Below are 16,760 nucleotides of genomic sequence, written 5' to 3'. Positions count from 1 at the left end.
AATTTTCAGCTTTAAAAATGCCAAGAGGTTAGGCTTACCTTTTTCTTCATTTTCGGCCAAAAAATAAAAGTGTTCAAATCTAACTAGAAATGAGCACACAGAGTCAGTGGAACATGCGCTTTAAATTCAACCCAAATTTGAGGCCGATATAGAACCTTCGAATTTTCAGCTTTAAAAATGCCAAGAGGTTAGGCTTACCTTTTTCTTCATTTTCGGCCAAAAAATAAAAGTGTTCAAATCTAACTAGAAATGAGCACACAGAGTCAGTGGAACATGCGCTTTAATTTGAACCCAAATTTGAGGCCGATATAGAACCTTCGAATTTTCAGCTTTAAAAATGCCAAGAGGTTAGGCTTACCTTTTTCTTCATTTTCGGCAAAAAAATAAAAGTGTTCAAATCGAACTATATCTAACTATCTTAGTTTTTCCTTTGTGCACTTCAAACTAGGGATAGGCCAACCAAATCCTCGAATCCAAGGCAGGGATTCGAGATTCGGGAAGCCTATAAGCATAAGGCGAATCAAGCCTTTCGAATCCACCAACCAGGTTTGTTTGTTTTGTTTTTAAAATTGGCACCTCCGGGGTCTGCCGAAAGCCTGATTGGCCTAAAACTTTCTTGATCACACCCCCGTCGGCAGTATAACGGCAGGAGGACTCTTACCAGCTCGCGTGGCTCAGTGATTAGCGTGCTGGCCCATGTCACGTCGAGACTGCGAAGTGCACGGGTTCGAATCCCGGTGCTGGCTGGGTTTTTTCCTGGTTCAGACTGCGTCAGGCATATGTCGGCACAGTTGCCTTAGAAGTCGGCCCAGGACGCACATTCCCCCAGGGCGTTAGTCGTGACGTCGCCCACCACCAGAAGGATTCTTCAGTACACAGGGTGTCATAGCTTATAAAAAAAAAACGCAGTATGCTAGATCCTGAGCGGGTATTTTTTAACAAAAATCTGCGTTAATTTAAAAGCTGTGTTTCCTTGTTTGTTTGTTACATTGCCATGGACTGAAAGCGTTCAGGCAAGAACTAGCTTACATTACAAGTTTAAATGTGTTTTTGTTTTTTCTTAGTTTTATGGAAAGAACTGAGACTCGAGAGCTTATGTATTTCTTGTAGTCGATGAATAACGTGTTAAAAAAATTCATTTCATTCATTATCAAATTTGCTATTGGAAGATCTATATCTAATAAGATATCAAATTCTGCTTCAAAACGCTTTTGAGTAGCAGTGCTTTCTCCCCCTGGCTCTTTAAACTCTTTTTCTTTCTTTCTTTCTTTTTTTTTTTTTTTAAAGAAAGGATTCGAAAGATTCGGGTTCAGAAAATTCTGGATTCGTCTAGTTGAAGCTAAAACTCATGGTGAGCGCTTTTATCCATTTGCTGGAAATGAAAGAAAAAAGGTAATACCTTTAGTGTTTTCTAAGGCCAAATTTTCAAGGTTGCTCTATCCCTGCAATTCCACCTGCAAAGTAGAGAGCGCCTTGTACTGAGTACATCTGCGTAACTGCGGCGCAATCTCAGCTCTTACCTTTGTCGCTTTTAACTTTCAGGCACACTTACTTTGCAGAATAAACAGCAACCCGTCAACAAACTTCTCACGTTATCACGAAACTGACAGACACCCTAGATAGGTTGGAGACGCGGAAGAAAATTTTTGGAGAGTTTTGCTTGACGATATCTTGGTATACGGGTAGCATAACCGTGGTAAAATACAGGCTGCCCCTACCGTTTCCACCCTGACGCCCACCCTCTTGTCTTACCCACCCTCTCCTAGGCTACTTCCTGTCACCCCAATTACACCCCTATTAGCTCGAATCGTTCTAGCATTATGCATAGATACTCCAAGAAAAGTACGCTTTAGGCAGCGGGTCCATAGAAAGCAGCAACCCAATTTTCAAATGCTCTATTAATTAAATCGAGTATAATGTTGTGTCTGCTCAATTTTCGCGTCGGCCGGGATCGCCGCTGAGGTTCTGGGAAGCTCTCATGTAAATTAATGTTATATTTCTGACTCTAGGAGCTTTTTTTTTCGTTTTCGGGCTTATGAGCGTTGCTTCCTAACTATTCTAATACGAGGGTGGTTCCATAAGTTTCCGGCCCGAGGTAGAAAATGCGCGCGAATTTGAAAATGTGATTAAGGACGCGTGGCGCCATCTGTTGGAGGGCCGGAGCACCACCCTCAACCCTCTCCATGCTTTTGTCGGTTGGAGAGCGGCATTTCAAACAGCCAGGGTGCACTCTTCAGTTAAAATTGAAAAAAATCGAGTACCGCGCTGTGATAAAATTCTTGACAAAAGAGGGACTTTCGTCTAAAGAAATTAAAGCGCGACTGGACAACGTGTACAGGGAAGCCTCTCCGTCGTACACAACGGTAAAAGACTGGGCTAAGCAGTTTCGACTGGGGCGAGAGTCCATTGAAGATGATCCACGCGATGGTCGTCCAGTGGAAGTGGTGACACAAGAAAATTTGTCTCTTGTCGAGGAGGAAGTGCTGAGCGACAGGCGTCTGAAGGTGAAGGAAATCTCAGAAAGGCTGGGGCTTTCCAAAACAACCGTTTTTCGCATCATCGGCGAGGGCCTTCACATGAAAAAGGTCAGTGCGAGATGGGTGCCACGACTTCTCTCGTCAGTTCAAAAGCAACAGCGCGTCGTCTGTGCCAAAGAGTTCTTGGAGCTCTGTCAATAGAACGAAGAAGAAATATTGAAGTCAATTGTCACAGGGGATGAGACTATGGTGCTCTACTATGATCCCCTTTCGAAAAAGGAGTCGATGGAATGGCACAAACCAGGAGAAGCACCCCCAAGAAAAGCCAAGGTCACACAATCCACAAAGAAGATCATGGCAACAATATTTTGGGATTGTCACGGGATCCTCCTCATCGACTTCAAAGAGAGGAACACCACAGGGAATGCGACTTATTATGCTTCACTCCTGCACCGACTGCGAGACGCCATCAAGGAAAAGAGGCGCGGCAGGTTGAGTCGAGGCGTCCGGTTGCTCCAGGACAATGCCCCTGTCCACACGGCTTCTGTTGCCAAGGCTGCACTGAAGGAGTGCGGCTTCGAAGAAATCCACCACCCACCCTACAGTCCAGACTTGGCACCGAGTGACTACTTCCTGTTCTCAAACATGAAGAGAGATCTCACAGGACGGAGATTTCAAAACGATAGTGAGGTGCAAGAGGCAGTTTTCCAGCATTTTGCGGACAAAACTTCGGACTATTTTTTCAAGGGTATAACAATGCTGGTTGAAAGGTGTCAAAAGTGCATCGAAGTTAAGGGTGACTATGTCGAAAAGGGATACACTTGTTTCGTCTCTATGACTATTGAAAGTTGGTCGAGCCGGAAACTTATGGAACCACCCTCGTATATTCGGTTTCCAAGAGCAATCGCTTCGATTGAAATTCCAATGTAGTATTCGACATCCGATTCGGATTATTTATTTATTTAGCAATGCTGCATGGCGTCCATTCGGGCCCACGCAGTTACATTGTAACATATACTCAAACCAGGGGCGGATCCAGACCCTCGGTTTGGGAGGGGGGGGCGGTATTTTTGTCTGATCGCGTAGTGGGGGAGGGGGAGAGGAAAATCCAATGTATAAACTGACATTTTGGGGGGTGCGATCGCTCAACCGCCCCCCGCCTTGGATCCGCCACTGACTCAAACTGATATAAAGTTAATAAGCGCCGTCACCTGACTCACAAGAAAAGAACCTATAACCACCATAAATCACACACATGATAACAAGCAAGAATAAATAAACAAACAAACAAACAAAAAGAACAAGAAACGACCATATGCCAATAAAGTTTCTATGTCTTGAAAAAGCTTGGAAGAGGTCAGAGGTACAGTCACTATCTGTAGTCACAGGGACACAACAGCTGGTGGAAGGGCACTCCACTCCTCGACAGTTTTGAAAAAAAAAAAAAAAAGAAGGATTTGCATAGAATACACAAGTATTTGGTTATTCGGGATTCGAAAAATCCCGATATTCTCACAGCCCTATAAGCACGGTTACTGCAAGATACGGGGAGTGTTTCTAAAAGGCGACAAAACTTCAGGAAAATTAGATGTGTTGGTTCATAAATATGTCTGTGTTACACAATTTATTGAATAGTACATTTGTTCCCTTCCTTCAGGGAAACGGCAATGCCAATAATAAATTTTGGAGGAGACACTTATTGTTCGCAGCGTTCTCCGTGTAGTACCTTTCTTCATATGCATAGCTTCATAGATACGTTGTAAGAAGAAATGAGCATAAGTGTTTTCGACTCATCAAATAACCTTGGTGTTTGTTACAAAAACACCTCGGGTAAGATAATTTATTCCGCACAGGTATTCAACCATCGTTTACAAATTCGATGGACGCAACACATGTGCGCCGCGTCCCGCGCATGACTTACGACATCACATGACGTCACACCATAGCTTTACCCCTGGTTTTTCCCTCTTTCTGGTGAACCGGCACACCCTGCCTATACGCGTGCTTCTTTTCACTCTTTCTGGTGAACCGGCTTACGCAAATGCACCCCACCTGTGCCGAAACGCCCGTATACCTCATAACTGTGGTGAACATTGTGAAAAGGGCGCCGCGGAAGCACCTCAGACCGAGGGGTCGGCCCGTGGGTGCTTACTGAATATCCCCCACGGCCTATCCCCTGCCGTTCCACCCGACGATCCTCACTGACACGCTACATCCTTTCGGCGGAAATACCCCCTGACCTTACGACAGAAAGATCCCGTTTCGGAAAAACCAGGGTCTTTCTGTACAGCATTCAAACGCTCAGGGCCAGTTCTCACTTGGCGACGCCCGACGCGGCGTCGTGAGCGGTCCTTATCCGTTAGGTCCTTATCATGTCACTTGACAATGACAAAGAGCACGATGAAGCCCATCCTGCGCTCTGGCACATTGATGCATTGTTGTCATGCGAGGTCTCTGGGGCTCCCTGCCCAAACATGGATGGATGTCATGTATGGTGCACTTGAAGTCTTGCGTTAGGTACCCTTGAGAGCCAAACAGTTCAATTTTCCATCTGAACCGAAAACATATTTTCGGTTTACCTCCGTTAGCATAATTTTTTTTTTCTTCTGTTCCGGTTCGCCCAATAATTAAGTTTCTTTTTATTATTATTGTTATTATTATTTCTATTCATTTATTATTATTATTTTATTTATTTATTCATTTATTTATTTCGGTTCGCTTTGGCACTTTCTTCTCTACCTTCTCCGGAACCTTCTCTTTCCACAAGCTATGGGGGACTATAATGCAAAAGTGCAATTCTCCTTTCCCACCTTAGGCTTCCTGACGCTTTTCCATTCCCACCTTTCCAAAAGTCATTCAGCCCTCTAAATCCCAAAACCTTTCACGGCTTTCACCGAAAGACTTTTCCCAAGCTTGCAACTCAGGTGCAACATCGGCGGCGGTGGCGCACACCTCTAGTTCTGGTATGATCCATATGAAATTGCAAGGTAACCTTGAATAACAAAGTCGAAGGCAATCGAGCTGGTGTAGCTCTCCCTCGTCCAGTCTAGACTCAAGCCCAGTCCTCAGAGTCAACGAAATGTTCGCCTGTTGTTCGAAGTAACTAGCCGACATTTAGACATATATTCTCATAGCCAGACAACTGTGGGCTACCACGTGGTCCGGTATTGCGGTGAAGCAGTCAGTGCAGTAGTTTCGTTTTCGTTCGAGCTGTGTTGGCGGTAAGAGAACGGTATCTCCCATATCTCGTGTTGTACAGCGGAACAAAGGAAGGAATGCAGCGCTGTTTCGGACAGTACGTCATTGTGTACTTTGGAATTCGGCGGAACCAGAGCTTTCCGCTGTCTTGATGGGTTTGATATGTTGCATGAGCATGAAATGGTGAAATGGAGAACAGTACAACAGTAGACGACCCTAGACGTGAAAGTCAGGCTTTTGATTTTCTCGTGCAACAGTTCGCTGTCTCTCGCTCTTGGACGCTGTCCTTGCAATATCTAGGAGAAGAGTATCTGATACGTTATGCCGACAGTGACGCGGCGAAAAAACTCATACGGTGTGTGAAAAATCGAGACATGTTCACGTTGAGCAAGAGCCCATACGGTTATGTCGTTTGCTGCAGCACTATTCCAACGATAGAAGCAGAAGAGATATTGCGTGTCTTTTACGAGGCGCTTCTGCTGAGGTTAAGTGAAGGCTCGTGCAGTATCGACGTCCTGATTGCTTATATGACGGAAGCACCTGCAATGTTGACTGACTCCAATTTTTTTGAAAAACTCGAAGATACTTTTGTTGTCAGAAAGGATGACGAGCCGAAAGTATGCCTCCATGCCTCAAAACTCAGCAAACATTTAACGCACTACCTCAGGAAGTATTTTGTTGGTGCGAAAGCATTTTGCCGAGACTCCGCCGTCCCATTACAGCAGGTTCTTCGGCACATCTCGTCCTCTGCACCACATGCCATCAGGAACCACTTTGCAGGCCCTGAGGCCATTGAAGAGCTGCAGAAGCATCTACAGCAACACAGTCTGCAGTTCAGCACTACAGAGAGCAGCACTGTGTACCTCGTCTCCCGTCACACACCTAGTTGGCTCAGCGGCCTGGAACAGGCTGCGAGATACTTTCACCAGATCTTGTATGCGTTCAAGCTTTGTGGCCATGAAAAGGTCTGCTTCAATGTGCTATTGAGCTGCGTTAAAGTGTCGCAAGAACCTGCAAAGTTCTTCCTGAGCACAGAGTTTCCGAGCACAGCATTGGTCGACTTCTTCCAGTCTATGCCGGAGTACTTTGACACTTTTTCTACTTTCAACTGCGTAGCGCCAGTATGTGAAGACGATCCAGAAACTTCTGCAGAGCACAACAACTTAAAAATTGCTACCCTCGAGTACTACGTGACATTGCTTTGGATTGCCTCGGCGGAGCTGAAGGTGGAGGTGCTGCAACTGTGTCTTCAATATGGTGGTGAAAAAGTCAGAAAGTACTGCCTTAATAAATATCCAACAGGAATTGCGCACTTTTTTTTACAGTACCCATGTGTTTTCGAAGTTTCCAAAGACCGGGGTGCAGTTAAGCTTTGTCTCGACGTTCCAAGGTTTTGTCCGTCTGACGAGGTGCAGAGCGAAAATATGACACAGGCCGTAGTAAATAGCCGTTATGAACTCATAAAAGAGGTGATGCAGGGAACATGTTCACTGAAGAAGTACGAGCTTCTGTCTGTTTTTCTGAGGAGAAATGACTGCTTTATGCTCAAGGGTAACGAGGTTGTTCTCACAAATAGATTGAGGCTGAAGCTCTACGACCAAGGATCAAGCTCATTACATTCTTCCTCCTCAGCGTCAATAACAGAATCTTCCACCCTGGGGGTAAACAGGAATGTCTCAATTAACTATTTTGTGAGTGTCCTAACAGCTCAGCCTGGTGGGCTAACCTTTTTGCAATTAGAAGAAGCGCTGCACAAAAGCCCAGCAAGTGTCCAGGCATACTTCCAGAGTAACTCTTTCAAATCTTTCTTCACGGAAAACACTGAAGCCTTCGTGGTGCTTAACAGTGGCTGTATTTGTGCGAGACAAAAACGAGACTCCCAAGAAGAACAGGGACGGTTTCACCAACTGCTCAAGATCCAGAAGGCTGTAAAGACCTTTGATGAGCTTCTACCAAAGATACTGACGCCCTTGAACAATATCTGCACGATAGAAACGCTTGAAGACATTGCTCGACGAACATGCGAAGCAGAAGTCAGTATAATTAAGCAGTGTTATAAAGGAGGCTTTGTTGGTTTCTTGAGAACACGTACTCACCTCTTTGAGTCATCGCACGGTGGAAGCAGCGGCGGAACTCTTAAGAGTGAAAGCTGTTCAGGTACTGTAACTGCGGTAGCCACAGAGTATGGCACAATTCGCCTGGAACATGTCTCAGTGTTATTCCCCTCCTGGACTTTCATAGAGTACAGCCATTCGCATGCACTCCATTCCAAGCTCAAAGTGGGAGACACAGTGGAAGTGCAGTACTTGTTCTACACTACTGACAATCCATGTGTCACATCGGTCATTAAAGTAGAGAATCACGACCGAGCGGAAGCAGAGTTGGAAACGCGAGATTGTACAGTCGTCTTTGCTGGACCGTATTACGCACTACTTGCCCTAAAGCAATGTGACGGCTCAACTGACACTGATGTTACAGTTGTGTATGCAAATGTTGACATACTGGAAGACCTGCGAACGGGAGACAGTATTAAGGTCAGGGTGAGGCCAAGTTACCCATCCGCAACTGTTTGGAAGGCATACGAGCTGGGAAATGAAAGCGTCGCAAAAGAGCAGACTAAAAGCAGGCAGCCTGTATTGCCCGCAAAAGAAGAGGCAAAGTGCAAGAAAAGTGCCCCTCCAAAATGTGTAAGTGCAGCGACAGCAGTGGCACCTAAAAAGCTGAAAAATGCGGTACTCCATGATGCGATTGCTTACTTTGCGAATGCAATCGGAGACACTCAGTCGGAGGCTAGTCTAACGAAACTTGAAGGTGCACTGCAGAAAAGCCCAAAGCCAATACAAGAATTCTGCCTCAAGAATTTTCCTGACTTCCTTCGATTCTTTGAGAAGTACGGACATGCCTTCAATGTGTCAAAAGGAGGCAAGATCATCAGGACACTCCCTATGGATCCGCAGTTAGATCCAAAGAAAGGTTCAGTTCAAGCTGAAGCAGAAGGGAAAGGTCGCACAGTGGTTCCTGTTCAGGCTACAGGAAATGCAAAAAGTAGCTCAAGTTCCGCAGTGCATGGTAAACCACAGACTAACAGTAGCGTGAAGAGTAACAACATTTCCTCTCAGAAATTGCAAACAGTCCCGCAGATGGCAAAAGAAGTGACTAGGTGTAAGAAAAGTGCACCTTCAAAATGTGTCAGTGCAGCGACAGCAGTGGCACCTAAAAAGCCGAAAAATGCGGTACTCCATGATGCTATTGCTTACTTTGCAAATGCAATTGGAGACAAGGGGACCACAGCTACCCTAACGAAGCTTGAAGATGCATTTCACAAAAGCCCAAAGCCAATACAAGAATTCTGCCTGAAGAATTTTCCTGACTTCCTTGGATTCTTTGAGAAGTACGGACATGCCTTCACTGTGTCAATAGGAGGCAAGGTCATCAGGACACTTCCTATGGATCCGCAGTTCGATCCAAAGAAAGGTTCAGTTCAAGCTGAAGCAGACAGGAAAAGTCACACAGAGATTCCGGTTCAGGCTAAAGGAAACGCAAAAGGTAGCTCAAGTTCGACAGCCAATGTTAAACCACAAACAAACAATGTGAAGAGTAACAGCATCTCATCTCAGAAATCACAAATAGTGCAGCCAAAGGCAAATGTGCAGGAAGTCCGTCCGGTGCAGGTGCAAACGTGCCTGCAAACCAGTGCAGGTGTGCACGTGCAAACTGGTGCACACACGCAAACCAGATCCATCACAAAAACAAGCACGCAGATAATGGCAACAGTTGGAAGTGCTGATCAATGCAAACTGTACGAAATTTTAGAGGTAAACGACACTCAAAGCACCCATTTTGCGACCACAACCAGCAACCCCTTCAAGTACGCAGTTCTTGGGACTTTGTCCGGCTTATGGGAGCAAGGCGCACAGATTACCGCCAAAAACTATCCCAGTCCCATAGCAGTCTACCCGTGGGCCTTTATACAAGATTCTGGCACAGTCACCGTGAAGATGACGCCTGCTTGGCAGCTCGGGGACACGGTAGAGTTTGACGCCGTGCATGACCCGGGAGAGCGCAGTCCATTTGTCACATGCGTTGTCAAAGTGTCGAAAGCAATCAGCGATGTTCCGCCGAAAAGCTACGCGTGCGAGGCCATTCTTGTTACGACGTACTATGCCCTCTTGAGGTTGGTCCCTGGGGACCACAGAAATGAGACGGTGCCAGCGGACCAAACGTTGCTCTTGTTCTCAGACCCAAAAGGCGTGAAGCTGGTGCCGTTTCAGAGGATGGTGGCGGAAGCTGTGCCCGACTACCCGTCCCCAAATCTGTGGAAGGTGTGCAGTTTGACGGACTATCAGACGCGAGCACATATCGTTACCAACGAAATTGCATGAGAAAGTTTGTATGCTTCCGAGTACCTGACGTGCATAGAATGTGATGAGCGGTATGCTATGACGGTATATTATATCTGGCAGCTGTGCCCAATGAGGCTACGTGATCGGACGAGCATCGCACATTCCGTAACGTTCACGCAGACACATTGTATAAGTGAACGGCAACACCCGCATGTCGCACATGTTGGACACTTGGCAACGTAGCCATTAGGCGATGTTGTGAAACACAGAGATTGTGATTTTTGTATTCAACATAATAGTTATTTTTATGAAACTTTGTATCTGAAGTGCAGTCTCCAGATGCAACACAAGAATGACGAAGACATGCACCTGAATTTATGTTTTTAAACGGAATAAACGTGTTTCCGCACCAAAGCTAGTACAAGTTCACTTGGATGTTACGAAACCTCCATCAACTTCCAGTGGGTTTGGTCACAGACCCTTTGGACTGGTATTGGCTGTGACTTGAAAAATATATATCTGCACACACACACAGATCCAGCTGTGTGGTAAGGTTGTCTACTGGTGTACAGAAAAAAGCATGAAAGATTGAGGTTTCTGTTGTATTTTATCTCTCAGTGTGTTCCAGTTACTTAGTCAGAAAAAAAAAAAAAAAAGAATACCTACTCCTAAGCCCTCCTTCCATGGACTCTCTTCCTGGCTTGGCCTGCAAGACCGGTCGTTCCGAAAAGGGCGGACCTGTGGTCCCACCCACTGGAGGTCCAAGGTAATGTGGAAATTGCACACTCTCTACTCGCACCGGAGGTCGTCGCGATTTATGCTTGGGTGTCGTCTTTGTTCCACATGTTGAATGCCGGGGGTGTGGTTCGACCAGGTACAGCGGCACCGCGTTGGTGGCGCAGCGCCACTCGGGGGGGGGGGGGGGGGGGGTCTCCCTTCTTGAAAAACAGTCACATACTCCAGTAAAGGGAAAAAAAGAAAAGGAACTCCAGTATCCAATAAAAGTTGGAGTTCATTGTGATCAAAACATCCTCAATCTTCCCAAACTCAATGGTCATCATTGCTCTGATCATTACCGGCAGGATCCTTTGCATGTTAGTGGCTTCGATTGTCGTTATCCTATCATGATCTATTGGTGAAATTCGATTGCGTAGCTATAATACGGCGCAGAGCGAAAATATTTTGCAAGGTGGATAGCTCCTGATGGATAGCTTGACAAATGAGGCAGGGTTTCGAGCCATATATTAAATGACACCTCACTGCTCCTTTAATATATGCATTCAACACATGGAAACAGATTTCGTCCAAACAGGTTTCAAAAGATTTTGTCCACTTTCACCAATAAGGAGGATTTTGTGCTGCATATTTTCATCTCGATCTCCTATGTTCCACGCCACACTCGTACAGGTGCTATAACCTTGTCGGCTGCTCCAAGTGCTATCTTGCGGCTCATGGTTTGCCCCTAAAACTGAGTTCTCCCAAACCAAGCGGGCCGAAATCCAGGTCAGATGATCGCCTTCCATGCCAAGACTGGTAGGCGGTTCGAGTATGTTTCCCATTTTGAAATTTTGTTTCTACACCATGTAGCAATAATGAAGCTTGTATAGAAACTAACCACAGACTACTGCATCAGAACTAAAGTACTGTAATCTGCATATCATCAATGGTAAAAGAGCAAGGGCACAGGCGAGCTGGTACACGGTGAAGAACGCGTTGCGTTTGTCCTCCTCCCTCTTCCCGGGTTCGTTTCATGCATATCATGCATAAACAGCAAATATTAATGACTACTGGACCTTTTTACTAACGAACACATAAATATACATCACTGAATAAATGAGGTGCAATGATGCAACATGATACACACTGCCAATAAATTCTGAACAAGAGAAGTACCCTTGCAAAATCTTCCATTACACTACTTCAGCTATAGTATGTGACAATTATTGTAACGCTCGTAACATTCAAATGATCACTTGCAATATCCGCAGCAGGTTCCACTGCGTTTGACATCTTGCATTGCTTGTGATAGAGTCTAAAAGATAAATCATTCAGATCAAGTAATGCACAGAAGACATAAAACAATATGAGATATAAACTCTGAACGAGAGAAAAGTACTCTTCCATTATATTACTCAGAGTCTGGCAATTACGGTAGCATACTTCCCGGTAGATCTCCCACACAGCTTGTGGGGGAGACTCAAAGCTAAATAGTAAGATCAACTCATGTGTAGAAAAAATAAAATATGACATATAAACTCTCAACAGGAGAAAAGCCCTGCACAATCTTCTATTGGATCACTTCAACTATACAGGGTGTTCAAAATTAAGCTTTCACGAGCGCTACGCAAACACAGCGATGACAGGAAACCGGATGATAACTTTACACTACTTGTGTAAGAAACAGGTGCTGCTAATTATGTAGCACCTGTTTCTTACTCAAGGAACAGAAAAATAGCACCAGTTTTTCTTTTGTTCGCCTATTTATAAAGTGCTAGTGAAAGCTTAATTTTGAACACCCTGTATAGAATCGGACAACAAAAATTATTAGGACATATTTTCACACGTAACGTTCAAATGAACGCTTGCATTTGACAAATTTCTCGCAGCAGGTCTGCATCTCACACTGCTTGTGAGAGAGATTCAGCTCCAAACAATTAATATCAACAAATGTGTTGAAAACATAAAATGATATGACTTATGAAAGTCCCACGTAACACAACTGTGGCACCAGCCTGAAAAACAAAACAGCAAAATAGAGTATGCTTCCTCCTGAGTGGACCAGACAACGAAATGACTAGAGCTTGCCACATAAAGCACTTAGAAACATTTAGCAGCTCGTAACAACAACAACAACACCGGTATTGCATCGAATAACACGTTCCGCGCAACAAATTTACATTAAACGGAAGTGACGTGAAACGAGATATTTCCAGGTTGTCACAGCCAGTACGGTCAGTACTTTGTAGTCTTCAAATTAGCACTGCTTTCCAGAGGTGCGGAGAGGGATATCCGGGCCACACTCTAAGGCACACCTCTTGCGACACTTTCAGTCCTGCAAGATTCAATTCGGACACTACCGCTGTCACCTCGGCCTTTCCTTGCGATAAGATTTCAAACAGCACGTAGTCGCTTGTCACGACCTTGACCCTACAGTGGCACTTCTCAGGAACTATTGCATCCTGTGTCACCCAAGTTTTGAGGGGGAGAATGCTCAGCATGCGGTGGTTGGTATTCTGCGGGCTGCAGGCGACGGTAAATTCCACGGACTGTCCGGACTCCCACTTTGAATCTGCGGTCAAAAACATTGAGCCGTCTTCTTGAATGAAGCACTGCGATGCAGCTCTTACGGGACACGGCAGGCTGGCCGATATTACTTCGCCGCCATCGACTGAAAGGTTCGACAGTGTGCCGACGCCGCTGACCGTGCAGATTGGTTCCGCTGCCGTACACTTTCTATCCTGACACTTTGAGATCCTGCTTTCCCAGTCCTCGTGCCTGGTGTCCTTCCTGAAGCGCCTACGTTTTGTTACCACCTGAACTTTTCCGTTTTCGAGAACCTTGAAGCTGTGCCAGTCACTCCGAAAGAAGTCTGCGAGCCCGCCCGGATAGTGCCGGCTCAGAAAATTGCGGATGACCTTTGGACACTTTTTCGCTGCAGACTCCAGGGCCTTCATGTCGGCTTCACGTCCCATACGTGCGATCGCTTTGCTGTAGTAATGAATCGCCGCTTTTCGTACGCCGGCGTCGCAGCCTTCGATTTCGTGAGAAAGCTGCATCCCGTCGCCTCTCACCGCATCATCATCATCCTCATCCGCGAGCACCGTGAACCTGTGCACTTTCCACAACGTAGAAGACGGGTAGTTCCGCTGCACCATCGCCACGACCCTCTGTCCAACCGCAAGCTCGTCGAGTCCATGTTGATGAAAATACACAGCCGTTACCTCCTGCGATGTGCTCAGTTGTGGTTTCATGAGAGCAAAATATGGACAGGCAAGGACTACTAAGCATTCACAATGAATGTTGAATGCCCCATGGCCCCGACCTCTTTCCAGTATCGTCACACAACGGACACAGGGGTTGCCAGACTGCCCGATGGAGGTGTAGAACTCAACCAAGCTGCCTTCCTTTGCATTTTGCGCGTGTGAAGCAGGAAGTGCAGTTTCCACGAGCAACCAAATAGGAAAGCACACGGGGCGACGAAACCGCGTCGACATGATCAGGCCATCCCGAGCAGTTCGTTTCACTATTTTGCCGGCGCAGATCTCATACTGCCAATCCTCTTGCTCGACGTCGGCGTTCAACTGCACGGTCTTTCCCGAGCCCGACACATTGTAGAGGTGGCCGTTGCACTTGAGAAAGCCCCTGATTCCGAGGTCATAGTTTTCGTTACAGTAGTTGGCAAGCATAGGATTCTGCTCTTTGAGAATTTCCTGAAACATATCTATGCTGATTCCACTGCTCATCTGTTTCAACAAAGACGACACGTATGTGTTTGTTCTTACTACGAGCCTTGTAACGCTCATTAAATGTTCAAAATTTGAAATGCCACTTTTCAGCCAGTTGGTTTCCTTTCCTGCATTGGTGTTGTTCATGCTTTGCGAAATGCTTCCATCAGGAGCTACTCTGAAATCGTTACAGTAGCTCGAGAAAAATGTCATCAGCCCCTTCGGAAAGTTCTCTTCCACAAACTTTCGTACATCTTCGGGGGCTTCGAGCAGCATTTGTTCCGCCCGCGTAATATCCACGCCATCTTCAACATCTCTCACTGCACGTGCAAAAAAACGTACGGCTGTTTCTTCCGCTGTTAACTGCGGTTCTGTGTCCTTCGTGTCTAACTCCAGTTCTTCTTCGCTATCATCAACGTAATACTCAAAAGAATAAATGCTTTCTCGAGGAGGGTCATCGTAGTCACGACAAGACATGTTACAGGGCAGCATGTCAATCGTGTCGTGTGAGCTGCTCTTCGGACATCTGTTGTCCCCAGTACAGGCATCTGTACTGATGCACTGCTCCACTTCTTTTTCCCCATCTTCCTCGATGCAAGCTTGTTCAATTGGGGCCTCCTGGTAATGTTCTGGGTGCTGAATGACACCTTGCTCTTTTATGGCTACTTCTAACACTGTATCTTCATGGGCTTCACAGTTTTCATGCGGTGATGAGCGAACAACAGTTTCCTCGGGTGTTTCCAAAACGTCTCTTAGAAGAAAGACTTTGTCATCCTTGAACACGAAAGCACTTGAAGAGATGAACATGGAAAGCAGGCACCATCCTTTCAGGCTACATTCACCGTTTTCCAACTGCTGGATCGTGTTCCCCAACCTTTCGTAGAAACGAACCTTCGAACCCGTGCAGGCATGTAGTCCCCCGGGCTGGTTGCTCTCGCAATCTTCGGGGGCAGCAGAGAATCTTGGCAGGCTTAGTGCCAACTCCACTACTGTTCTATCAGGCGTCACTTTGAAAATAATGTACTTCTCAAAGAACTCAATTAGGCCTCCCCTGTAAGTTGTGCGGCAGTGCTCCTTAATTTCTTCCGGAGCGTAGCTTAAGTGCAATACAAGAATCTCGATGCGAAGACTACACGACACAGTCCAAAACAGAGTGACAAACTCTCGAACCAGCGCCGACTCAAGCCTGTTAGCCCCGAGTTCACCGCAGTCAAATTTGTCTATGGGAGACCTCAGCACTGGGGACACACAGTTTGCTTGCGACGTGCAGAAATACTCTGGAAGGAACTGGAAGAAGTCGATCATCGCCAGATTAGGAAACTCCAGGTCGAGGAAGGCCCTCACTTTGGCAGGAGATGTTTCAACACAACGCAACAGGACATTGTAGCAAACTGGGCCACAGTGACCACAGAGGACAATGGCGCGTAGAAGGTTGTGGAAATAAACGGCTGCTGCTAACATGCTTGTCTCATCGTCTATGATAACACCCGGTGATAAGTGTACCTCCTCATCATCTGTAAGAGAGAAGAGGCTGTTATGTGTGGCAATAACCCACTTTACAGTGATATTCATGTGGCATCCAACGAAACGATCCCTTATCGCTGGTGGCGCTTGTGGTGCTGCCTCGTCTACGAGAGTCTTCAGCGACACTGCGGATGATCTTGAAAGTGCTTTGACACTGAACAGGTACTTTCTGAAATAAGCAACAACGAGAACGCTCCACTCTGCAATGTCACATCTTTTCAGAGCGATGCAGGGTGTAGAACCGGTAAGATCAACCTCGAAAGTGGTTCTCAGTTTGCGTAACAGCTTCAGCAAGTCTTCCTTTTTGCTGTTGCATGGCGCCTCAAGTAGGTAAGCCTGCAAATCGTTTAGGGGAATCGGAGAATATGAACAGCTCAGCTTGACAAGCAGCGTTTGAAAAAAGCACGCCAACGTCACTTTCTCGTACAGCCTTGCGTGTAAGTCCGGCTCTGTGAGAGCGGCCGTCTTCCCGTCCAGCACTCGGAACCTATCGGCACAATCTTTGAAGCAAACACCTGTCAGAGCACACTCTCTGTTGATGTACCGTAATGACAGTTGCTTTTGTCGCGCATGCGTGAATAGATATTGCGTGAAACGGTACGCCAGATCGTTCTTCGATAACACATACACATGCAGCGAAGTGTCGTCCAGCGCAAATAATTTGGGAAAACCTTTCACGAAGTCGCACAGCTTGTCGAAACTAACTCCCAAGTCACGCATGCTTTGATACATGAACGTTGGCATCAAAAAGCGAAGGCACTCGACGGAGGCTT

At 46.1% G+C, this 16,760-nt stretch overlaps 1 long non-coding RNA gene across 1 annotated transcript in view; it reads right to left on the bottom strand.

Annotated features, from left to right (window-relative positions):
• Positions 1 to 11,795: 11,795 nt before the first annotated feature.
• The window catches only part of LOC135399185 (uncharacterized), a 54,887-nt gene continuing 49,922 nt past the window's right edge, over positions 11,796 to 16,760 (bottom strand). Inside the window, exon 3 of the long non-coding RNA XR_010424209.1 lies at positions 11,796 to 12,050. This is a non-coding gene — a long non-coding RNA (uncharacterized LOC135399185). The remainder of the gene's footprint in view (positions 12,051 to 16,760) is intronic.

Source organism: Ornithodoros turicata, chromosome 6 (assembly GCF_037126465.1).
Source record: "Ornithodoros turicata isolate Travis chromosome 6, ASM3712646v1, whole genome shotgun sequence".
In the NCBI taxonomy this organism is placed as follows: Eukaryota; Metazoa; Arthropoda; class Arachnida; order Ixodida; family Argasidae; genus Ornithodoros; species Ornithodoros turicata.
This window is presented reverse-complemented; position numbering and strand designations above follow the sequence as displayed.